Consider the following 12,035-nt stretch of genomic DNA (forward strand, 5'->3'; position numbering starts at 1 on the left):
ACAAAAAAACGTCATCTACAATACATTTACAATAATTTAATGATTAATAAATTATGGGAGTTATGGGAGTAACGCGTTACTGTAATTCCACAACTTTTAGCAGCAACAAGCATGTAACAAAGTATTTTAAATCAAGTAACGCAATTCCAATTACTGAAATTTAAATGACTTCGTTACTCACGTTACTCTATTTTGTAAAATGATAACACTCGCAGACAAGACATTTCTGATCTAACGTCACAGGACCGTGGTGGGTGGCGCAATGAATCAATAAACTTCATCATGGCCGACAGTGCGTATAGAATGAACATGAAAAATCTAAACGGGTGGCAGTGGCTCAGTGTTTCATGTAGGATGTCTACAAAACAAAGAGGTGGTTCAATCCCCGGCTCCACCTGACCAAGTTTCGAGGTGTCCTTGAGCAAGACACCTACGAGCTGGATGGCTAACACCGCTGTCGGTGTATGAATGTGTGAGTTAATGGGTGAATGTGAGGCAAATTGTAAAGTGCTTTGGATGGCCAATGGTCTATGACAGCGCTATATAAATGCAGTCAATTTAAATGGGACAACATACCTTTGTTTAAAAATTGTGTTTGAGTTTTAAGTCCATCCAATCTCATGTTTGTAAATTATCTTTGCAAGGAATCCCAGTATGACATCAACTTGCATTTGTAGTCCACAAAAGTAATAAATCTGAGAAATATTAATATATTCTTAGATGTTAACTTTGGCTTTCATGGAAGAGAACGATCCGCGATTGTTGTTTCCACTAAAATATGCACCCTACGCTTTACAACCCTGTTTAAACTCCATAGTATGTGTGAGTGCACATTTAGTTTCAGTTGTGGTTTCACTTTCTCTGTATCCGACAAAACAATCCACTCGCTCTGTGTCCGTCCGACAAAACAATCCACATACTCTGTTTTCTGATTAAATATCTTCGTTTAATCTTGTTTTAATTTAAATCAAACATAAACGATATACAATCAATATATGATCTTAAATATCACAGATGCGGTAAAGAAACCCGTGTGACTCCACTGTATTCCACTGTATTCCGGCGCACTACCCGCAAGCTTCACAGTCCCCAAATTTTTTAAAGAGACAGTACACAATTTTATCACATTATATGTTTTCAATGTAAACATACAGAATATTTGTCTAAATGATTTAAATGAAATACATAAGTAAACCAAGCTTACATATTAAGATAATTTCTAACAAAAATATTCAAAGGCTAAATAGGCTCCTACAGTATGTGATATATTAGAGTCTTATGTGTAAAATAGACCCTCCATATAAGAAACTTTATATTTAAAAAGCAGACATAAAAGTAACCTAAAAGTTACTTTCACTAGTAACTAATTACTTTTGATACAGTAACTAATTAAAAATTTTCTGTAACTTGCCCAACACTGATTAATAGCAAGATTTATGGGTTTTTAATGACGTGACAATGTGAAGGGGTAGGAGATTTTGCGTGCATCAGGTTTAGTTGATAAAACACTTCCGCATAGGATACAATTGTGTATCCTCGCTCATGACTCCTCAGAAAGCCTCCTTACTCCTCATTCCTCGCCTTCTCGTGGTGCAATTAAAGAATTGAGATGTCCTACATGATGGCGGAGCTCGATCGGTTTCCGGGTTGTAGGATGTAGGAGCGAAGAGATGAGGAAACATATTGAAAAGCACCCTCTGTTCTCGACTCCCATGCCAGGACCTTAGGATCAAACCAGGTGAAGCATATCCATATCTACGTCATCACGTTTCGTTGGTCTGTTTGACAACTACATGAGCTTTTAGGCTCACCATTGACAATAACTTTATAGGTCTGTGACTATCTCTGCTGTTGTTGCTGTCAGTTTGGTCCCGCTCTACGCAACTTCGGATTTCATCAGGCGACGTATGACGTAAAAACATTCTTGAAATTGTAATAGAAATTTAGATTAATTGCTAAACTACAAGTGAAGGAAATTTCAATGAATTTAAACAATGATTCTATTTTCAAATGGCTGGTATTTTGTTCAACTTCAACTTTATTTATATAGCACATTTCTTAACCCTCTGGGGTCCGACCATTTTAGGACACTGTCAGAGGTTCTGACATGCTCTTACATTTGATCTTTTTTCAGTTGCTTTTTTCTTTAAAATGATGTGAAAATCATCCTGCCTACTTATTCAAAAAAAAACAATATATTTATTTAGAAATTGTAAGACACTTTTTGTTTAGAGGGGCCGTATGCGAGAAGGATCGATTGACAGCTAGCAAACAAAGGCTCGCATAATGAGCTGCATAATGAGGCAGGAATGTTGGGAACTACAGTAAAGAATGTGAGGACAAATGTATACATGTTTGTTTGAGGTTTATTAAGAAGTTAACAATATAATCAAAATAGAAATGAAGGTCAGTAGGACATTTTTTAGTTTATTTGGAAACAAACTCTATTCAAAAACTGATAAACAACAGAGCTGTAAACTTCATGTGGCTCATGTTACCATATAACTTTATGTCCAAAAGGTGTTTTTCCACTTCATAGTTTTGTACTGATAAGAGGGATGCAGACCTGTAAGAGAGTTATAAACAACTGTTAGCATAAAAACGGTGTCGCGTGTAAAGCGCAATGTATGGAATGTGTTGCATGTAAACAACATGGAATCATTTTACAGCAAATCCCGCAGTGCAGCATTACTCAAAGTGGCCATGAAGGATACGAAAGTGAATAACTGTGTCTAACACTATAAAACATGTAAAAGATATCCGTCATTACGGGAGGTCACGCGGATTTGTTTGTAAATAAGCATGTAAACATGGAATCATATTACAGCACACACTTAAAAGATACAGCAGTTCAGGCTTACTGAAAGTTTCCATCAAGGATATAAGTGAATAATTGTTTAACACTGTTACAGCATGCAACAGTGAAATCCGCCATTACGTGAGATCGCGTCCTCGTTTGTAAACAATGCGAAAGTTTTTCAATCCGAAGCGTGCAGTCTGCTGAGGTTGCTTACTGTATGTAGGCTGAACTGCACAGGCCATGAGCATATTACATGATAGCAAATATAAATGGTATAAATTAACTGTTACTTACTTCTAATTTCCTTCTCCAGCTCCAGTGCGTCCTCCATTGTTCTTCTAAGGTAACGTTAAAGATAAATGCTTCTCTTTCTCATTGTCCAGACATAAATGAAGATATTCCTCACGTGTGTGTATAAAGTTTATAATCCAAACATGCGGTAAAGTCTTTAAATCTGATAAACTTTACGCTTTGTTTATTATGGTTTAAACCGCTCGTCTGTTGATTTCCATGTCAACAGCGGGTACCGGCTGTGGGCGTGACCGAATTAAAGCTGCGGTCGGCAACTTATTTTATCATATTTTTTGATCATATTCACTGAAACCAACACTATGCTCCGATAGAACAACATCAATTAGATTGTTTAAGAAAAAAAACTGCGCTTCTAGCTCCACCTGGAGCCTGTTATTTGTTTTGCAAAAATCCACCGCTCCCGGTTCATTTGGTCCAATCAGCGCAGGCTGGTTCATTTGGTCCAATCAGCGCAGGGCTGTGTAAAATCTGCCTGTCAATCACAGTACCTGCACGTGCCACAGATCCCCATCCCCCTCGCGCGCGTTACAATATCACGTGCATCCGCCTGAATTCATAGTTGTTTTGGTTTGAACAGCATGATGGCGGAGAGAACTTTCAGTAACAAACTTCCGATTTCTCGGTTAACAACTAGAGCTAGGAAAACCACCAATGAAAAGAAGGAAACAAAGATAGAAAGCGACTGTGACCGTATGAAACTAGGATCAATATCGGACCGGCATTTGAAAGGAATCTACGAGATTTCAAGCTGGATGCAGAGCTTGCCACATTTCTTCTCAACAGGTAATTGTGCTTTATCAACCATTGGATGTATTTCGGAGTGTTATGTAAGTAATCTAAGTATTCTTGCTAAGTATGCGTTCACAATAATACTTTTGCACACGCGCTGACGAGAACGAGCTCTGAGGGAGGTTGCTCGGAGGTAGTGGGGGAGGGACATGAAATTGTAAACATTTGGAAACAGCTCAATCCTCCAGAGTTGCCGACGGCAGCTTTAAAGATAATGAAGTCAGCCAGAAAAAAACGGTACTCTCTTTACTTCAATGCAGATTATATAAACAGGCATTATTTGTTTTCGACTATATTTAGCTTGTTTAAAAGTAGACATTTCAGGCTTTCTTTGGATATGTGTATCATGTTTGTGTGACGAGTACTCGCGGAGTTTCAATTGATTTTGGTAACGTGTTTTGAGAGACAGCTAGCGGAAACAGAAATGTCTGGATGCACACCCTGTTTATTTTCTTTATTTGACACAAAGATCTGTTGTTATTGTGAATGAACACATATTAAAGAAGACCCTTACCATTTCAAATGATGTCAAACACGTAAGTGTATGATTATTAATGATGGAGTATTTTAAGTTGATTCTGCCATGATAAGGAAAAAACACGTCAAAACGCGGCGCCGCGTTTTTGGACCCCAGGGGGTTAACAGCCACATGGCTGACCAAAGTGCTTCACAGTGCATCTGACATTTCATACACAAAAGATACACACATACACAGTAAAATATATTTCACAGCTAAAATAAATTTTTTAAAGAAAATGAAAGAAAAGAAAACAAAATATTTAAAAGAAAAATAGACAGAATAAATATAATAAACTAGCCAGTTTAAAAGAAAGTGTTAATATAAGCCATAAAATATGAACAAAGATGAACCCCTGGCAATCAAAAAGGAGGGTCTTTAACAAGGTCTTAAAACTAGAGATGAAGGGTGCCGTCCTAATTTCTAAAGGCAGAGAGTTCCATAAGCGAGGACCGGCCACAGAAAAGGCATGCTCTCCTCTGCGCTTAAGTCATACACGGGGGACCACTAGCATAGCCTGGTCAGATGAGCAAAGATTTCTAATAGGAGAGTAGAGATGAAGAAGTTCAGATAGATAGAGAGGAGCGGTATTATGAAGAGACTTATAGACAAAGAGTAGAATCTTAAAATCGATTCTCGGAGAAATTGGCAGCCACTGTAAAATTTGAGAATGGAAGTGATGTGTTCATAATTGCGGGAACTAGATAGAAATCTGGCAGCAGCATTTTGAACTAGCTGGAGGCGCCTGATCTGAGTTTTAGATATACCACAATATAAATAGACGCTGCATATATGAAAAAAACACATAACCCTAAAAAATTATAACAAAAGGTTTCTCAGCTGTTTTTGTAGTATAAGGTGTCCCTAATAATATACTAAAAGTTTAACAATGTTTGACCACTAGAAAGGTGTAATTTTCAAGATGGCGTTCAAGTCTGGAAGGAAGCCCTTAAAATATCCTAACTCCTTCATCATTTGGCCTAGTCAAGTAATCTTGGTGTCTAACCCCATGATTTATGGGTCTATGAATCCATTGGACTTGTGTAAATTGCACTGACATGCTTAACTCATTCACCGCCATTGACGAGTTATCTCGCCATTTATAACTTCATATTTAACTAATAAACGTGCCTTTCTGGACGAATTTCAAAGTGAATGTGTAATACCGCTTTTATCCACCAGAATTTATCAAAAACGGAAGTTAAAAAGAGATAATGATTTATTTTAACTGCGTTTATGTTTGATAGTCATTCTGAGTCTGATCTCTAACATAAATTTCTTTACAAAAACGCAATTTTTTAAGCTTTTTGGTCAAAATGTTGTATTTTTGAAGAGAAATATCCATATTTCAGTGGTAAATTAAGTAGAAAAAGTAAATATATAATGAAACGTTTTTTCCCCATTTTGTTTGTTTGTTTATTGTTTGTTTGAAAGCAGAGGGTGTGTTCTTTAATTGGATATAATTTGTATGTTTATATATTTATAGAAAATAATTTTTTCCTGCAAGGAATTTTGTGAAAATTTTGTTAAAATCACAAAAATGCAGGTGGGCAACTTTTCTCAAAAAGGCTGGCGGTGAATGAGTTAAATACTTATGGAATACATAATTTTGTAAGATTACTGTAAGGTTTTATCTTTGTTTGGGGTGAATGATGTAGACTATGCCATGTAACTCCTACTCAATATGTGTTTTAGACACATACCCTTTTCTTGCTAAAATACAGACTTGACATTCAATGAAAAATGTATTGCACCAAAAAATAACTTAAATTGGAGTTGTGTAACTTTGATCATAACAACTCTAAAATAGCCCCAACAGAGGCCTGTGTGAGAGCCCTCTAAAATGGTTATTCATTTCAATTTGAATAAGGTATTACATATGCAATGCATCCTCTATAGATGTTTTTAAGTATAAAATTGGCATTATACTAAACCTAACAAAACCAATTTTACAATTGTTAGCAATTAGGAAGATGGTAAAAGAGAATACTGACATTTGATTTGCTTGCCTCATTGAAATGTTGTTGGCAGCACAATGTATTCCATTTTGTTCAAACAAAATACATCCTGGACTACTTAAACCACACACCCCCACACACCCATAATTGGGGATGGAAATTGGTGGACAACCAGGATGAAGCTTTCCAGCTGACTTTTGGGGGCTTTTTCACTGGGTACAGTACGTAGTACACAATACTTTTTTTTAGTACAAACTCAGTTAAGGTTCCAAGCAAGCTGAGCTAATGCTAAAACGTGATGTAAAAGCACTGTAGATAACTTAAGTCATACACGAGGGACCACTAGCATAGCCTGGTCAGATGAGCAAAGATTTCTAATAGGAGAGTAGAGATGAAGAAGTTTAGATAGATAGAGAGGAGCGGTATTATGAAGAGACTAAAATTTAGTATAAAATTGGCATTATACTAAACCTAACAAAACTAATTTCACAATTGTTAGCAATTAGGAAGATGGTGAAAGAAAATACTGACATTTGATATTGCTTGTGTAGCAGGATTAGGTGAGCTGTGATTGACAGCTGATTTCACCTATTAGGAAGGGGCAGTCCCTTTTTAAGAGCCGATTGGCTGCTGCCCGGGATGCGTCATGTCCTGTTTTCCCCCTGGGTGTTCGCAATGTTAGCGGCAGGTGAGTTTTTGCTAACATGTTACTGTTAGTTTTAATTCGTGTTTGATATTTAAAACTAAGGGTTGTGTTGGTTTTAGTCTGTCATTTGTCCAGCGTGCTGGTGCCCTCGTTGTGCTGTTAAAGTGGGTTACGTGACTGTTTAACCTCAGTTGGCTTTAGGTTGACCTGATGTTGGTTAACATATGCCGGTAAAATGTTAATTCGTCTGGGGTGACCACTGTTCGGTGAGTGTACAGCACAAATTCATAACGTTGTGTGACGCTGTGATTTAGTTCTAATATGATATTTGTTTATTCTAGGTTTCTCCCTTTCGTTCCATTCAGTGTCTCTCCGTACGCTTTGTTTTTAACTATTGCACTGCAGTGTTGCCCCGCTGTTAGCAACGACATCATCTGCACTGCTATAATCTGGACTGTACACTGTCTGGTTCTGCTGGGGATCTAGAAGTAACGCTCCACTTTTAACGTGACTATTACAGAGCCAAGGTTCGCTCTCGGTGTGTGAACGAGTAGCTTTCCATCAGCTTTGTTTTTAATGCATCGAGTATCTGTTTACTTGGTTTGTTTATTTTTTTCCTTATTGTCTAAGTAGACAACAACCTGTGTCTGTGAACCTGTCTTTGTTAATATGATCCAAGGTACTAATATGTAAGATTCCTCATTGCAGCGGGTTCTTGAGGACTGTGCCCTGTTTATAATACTGACTGCTACATTGTTAGTACCTGCATCGTGTATATTGCCTTATTGTATGGATGTGGTTTAATTGTCGTATTTGATTCTTTTCTTTTATTGTTTGTGGTGGTCGTCAGCCTTGTGAGTAAGGCTAGGCGCCACCATTTTGTTTTGTGTGACCTAATTATTTACATTGTTTCAATTTGTTGCAGGAGCTGGGGTCCCATGGGTGGATGGATCTGTCCGGTGGTGGTGCTTCCTCCTCAGTGCGTGCTGTGTAACACTTGAAGTGTGTGGTGTGATCTAAGTGCACAGTGGGGTGTGTGTGTGTGCCTTTTTTGTAAACAAGTCGTGATTAAGTAATCCCTCCGCTGGGGACCTCAGCCCTGCTGATTACTATGTGTTCGTTTTGTTTCTATTAATTTTATTTTTTGAGTGTGTGTTGATTGTGGTGCATTTTGAAGTGGAGAGAGTGTATGTTTTAGAGTGCTCCTTTTACAAAGATTATGTGTAAATAAAAATCTATTCTTGTATTATACCCACGTCTCTTGCTCACTCTACCTTTTAAGAGGAATGAACTTGTGTGCCTTACTGCCTTTTTGGGTGTAAGGAATATTTCCCTGGGTGTAAGTCCCGGGGTGGCGTAGTCGGAATTTTATGCAAAATCTTTGCTTTCGTCAAGAAGCTAACCTGTCACCCTCTCGTCATGCCACACTTGCCTCATTGAAATGTTGTTGGCAGCACAATGTATTCCATTTTGTTCAAACAAAATACATCCTGGACTACTTAAACCACACCCACCCATAATTGGGGATGGAAATTGGTGGACAACCAGGATGAAGCTTTCCAGCTGACTTTTGGGGGCTTTTTCACTGGGTACAGTACGTAGTACACAATACTTTTTTAGTACAAACTCAGTTAAGGTTCCAAGCAAGCTGAGCTAATGCTAAAACGTGATGTAAAAGCACTGTAGATAACTGATTGGTCTAAGAGAAACATCATTACCAGCGTCATCACTAAATGCAAGATCAGTTTTACCGTAGGAGCCGATGGTGGCGGCGCACTGACATGTGGTGCTTTTGCACTTTCGACCCAACTTCCCGGCTCGTGGTCATTTGCTGATTCCATACCCTCTCTCCTCCCTGTACTTTCCTGTCCTCTCCTCTATCACTGTTTAAATAAATGCAAAAATGGCCAAAAATTTAACTTTAAAAAGTTATATTTTTAAATATAACTTGAACCTTTAACCGCTCCCCACCTTCATCTGACTTAATGGCTGATGATTTTGCTTCTTTCTTTGTGAAGAAAACTAACATTATCAGCAGTCCGTTTCTCTGCGCTGCCACCTCTTGCACATGCTCAAACTCCTAAAGCATGCTCGCTCCCCTCTTTCTCTCTTCTAGCGGAACCAGATGTTTCCACAATCTTTGTTTCTAAACACCTGACTACCTGCCCACTAATCTCATACCCCACCATCTCCTTCAGGTCATTACTCCATTGGTTATCCCTGCTCTCACCCATGTGCCCAATTCATCTCTTTCCACTAGTACATTACCCACAGCTTTTAAAGAGGCCCTGATAGCACCACTGCTGAAGAAACCCACAATTAATCCTGCAATATTAAAAAACTACAGACCTGTATCTCTATGGAGCGAGATATGTTTCTTTATTACATGCGATAAATTAAATGATCTGAGAGAAATAAAACTATTTGAAAGAAAAAGTTATCACACTGATAGCAAAGAAGCATTTCATGAGAAAAAAAGAATATTTGAGAGAAAAAGTTTTCATACCAATAGCAAAAAATTATAATATTTGAGACTAAAAAAAAGTTTTGAGAGAAAGTATTTTCTCATTGTAGAAGATAAAAAATATACATTTGAAATTTTTTTTAATTATTTCTGAGAAAAAAATCTCTCAAGTACATGTTTTTTGCTATTAGTGTGAAAACATTTTCTCTACAAAAAAAAGTGTTTCTATCAAAACGCTTTTCTTTGCTCTCGATGCAATTTCTTGCTCTCATGTCAGGATTTTGCTTTCTCTGTGAAAATTGTGTCATGGGCGGGGCCACGTTCCTATTGGCCAGTCGGGTAAGCATCGTTTTGTCTTGGGAATCGAACTGAATCATTACACCGTTGTTCGGTTCACCTAGATAGATGCCGCCCGTCTCTGCTTTTAGTTGAGCACGGACACTCTAATGTTTGAGTAAGATGATGACACACAACTCGATGGATAGCTGGCTGAGCAAGGTCACAGCACTGAAGATTAAACATTAAAAAATGAAATGGTACTCTTATTCATGAATGAATGTGTATTATATTACTAGCGTGCTAATCGCTAATTAGCCATCATGCTAGGTAAACTTGCAAATGCCAAATTCATGTTTTGATTCACTCCTTAACTTAGTGAGTAGTTTCTACCTTTGCACTTGCTAGCCTCAAAGCACCTGAAGAGTAACTGCTTGTTCATCATATACAACCTCCTGTACAACTTTCAACCAACGTTAGTGTGCATGGAGGAAGTACAGAAAAATAAGGGACCTAGCTGCCGCAGCGCGGGGGGCCACACACGCCTACGGTGACCACAGTCCCGATGTCGTACGTGCCAGTGGTGGTATATCATAACTTAAATGTGTTTTTTGTTTTCATAAAAATATTAACATTGATACCATTATAATAAGATAGCTGCTATTGAAATCAGTGTGAACAGATGCACTCAGTCTCTCAATATCACAACAAGTGGTCATATTGAATACACAGCTATGACAATAATAAATAGGGCAACAAAGTAATAATAATAATAATAATTTGTTACACTTATTTAGCGCTTTTCTGCAACACTCAAAGCGCTTTACATAAAGGGGGGATCTCCTCAACCACCACCACAAAAAATAAGCTTTGGAGGAACTTGTGAGATGTGAACCATATTTTTATTAACTTATTAAATTAACAGATCCATAACTTAGTAATTAGGAAGGTTCTCTGTCAAGTTCAGCTGTCTCGAATTTTTCTTGCGCTCCTCTGATGTCATTCACTTGGACTTGATTTATTCAAAAACTCCCCAACTGCTTTGCAATCAGAAGCTTAAGCTTACCTGAAACTATAAGGAAAATAGACTATAGAGGCTTTCTGAAATGAATGAAAGGACTAGAGATGACTATTGGAGCATGTCAGACCTACTTTTTTTATAAGTGTAATTCTTGTCACATTGTCACAATTTAACACATCATTGTGTTATGCTTGGAACAACACTGGGTGTGTTAATTTTAACACATTGTTTTGTGTTAAACTATTCAACACATTATGTGTTATTTCGTATTGATTTTGAGTTTATGTAAATAAAACACTAGATGTGTTGTCCTTATAAGAAAGATATCTCAATTTAACACATTCGTTTTAAGAGTGTATGTAAAATACGGGACAAATCGCGTCCCATATTGATTTGATACGCGTCATTTTGCCCGTAAATACGGGACGATTTCGTGTTTCACGGGACGGGTGGCATTGCCCCCTTCCATGCACACGTTGGTTGAAAGTTGTACAGGAGGTTGTATATGATGAACAAGCAGTTACTCTTCAGGTGCTTATCTCTCCTTGCCTTCATTGCCAAGACTCTTGAGTGTGTGGTTTTAGACCAGCTCTCTTCCTTCACACAAAATAACCTCCTAGACAGCAACCAGTCTGGTTTCAAGAGCGGTCACTACACTGAAACTGCACTGCTCTCAGTCATGGAAGCTCTAAGGCAGACAAGGGCAACTAATCTGTACTGATCCTACTGGATTTATCTCCCACATCCTCCTTTCGACCCTCAAGGCTATGGTTGTCTCTGGCACAGCGCTACTATGGTTTAGGTCTTACCTCTCAGGGAGGTCATTTAGAGTATCCTGGAGAGGTGACGTCTCTGAACCCCAATGTCTCAATACCGGGGTACCTCATAGCTCAGTGCTTAGACCACTGCTCTTTTCTATGACATTGGCATGACATTCCTGAGTTCTATCATTCGGAAACATGGCTTTTTCTACCTCTGCTATGCCACTCTGGATGAAGGATTATCATCTCCAGCTGAACTTCACAAAGATAAAACTGTTTGTCATATCATCTGGCCCTAAGATTCATCACAATCAACCTATGCCTTTCAGGACAGCCAGAAACCTGGGTTTGGTCATTGATGGTCAGCTTAGTTTCACAGAGCATGTTGCCAGCACCGCCCGCTCTTGTAGATTAATCCTCTACAACATTAGTAAAATTAGACCTTTTCTATCTGAGCATGCTACACAAGTTCTAGTCCCAGGCTCTTGTCC

At 38.2% G+C, this 12,035-nt stretch overlaps 1 protein-coding gene and 1 long non-coding RNA gene across 2 annotated transcripts in view; one reads left to right on the forward strand and one right to left on the reverse strand.

Annotated features, from left to right (window-relative positions):
- Window positions 1-12,035, reverse strand: part of reln (reelin) — a 376,800-nt gene that overhangs the window by 206,794 nt on the left and 157,971 nt on the right. The gene's annotated exons all lie outside the window — the stretch shown is intronic.
- LOC141349669 (uncharacterized) lies at window positions 3,464-9,385 on the forward strand. The gene is made up of 3 exons (XR_012357609.1): window positions 3,464-7,064; window positions 7,142-7,288; window positions 7,364-9,385. It is a non-coding gene; the product is annotated as an uncharacterized lncRNA (long non-coding RNA).

The sequence above is a fragment of the Misgurnus anguillicaudatus genome, chromosome 15 (genome assembly GCF_027580225.2).
Source record: "Misgurnus anguillicaudatus chromosome 15, ASM2758022v2, whole genome shotgun sequence".
Lineage (NCBI taxonomy): Eukaryota > Metazoa > Chordata > Actinopteri > Cypriniformes > Cobitidae > Misgurnus > Misgurnus anguillicaudatus.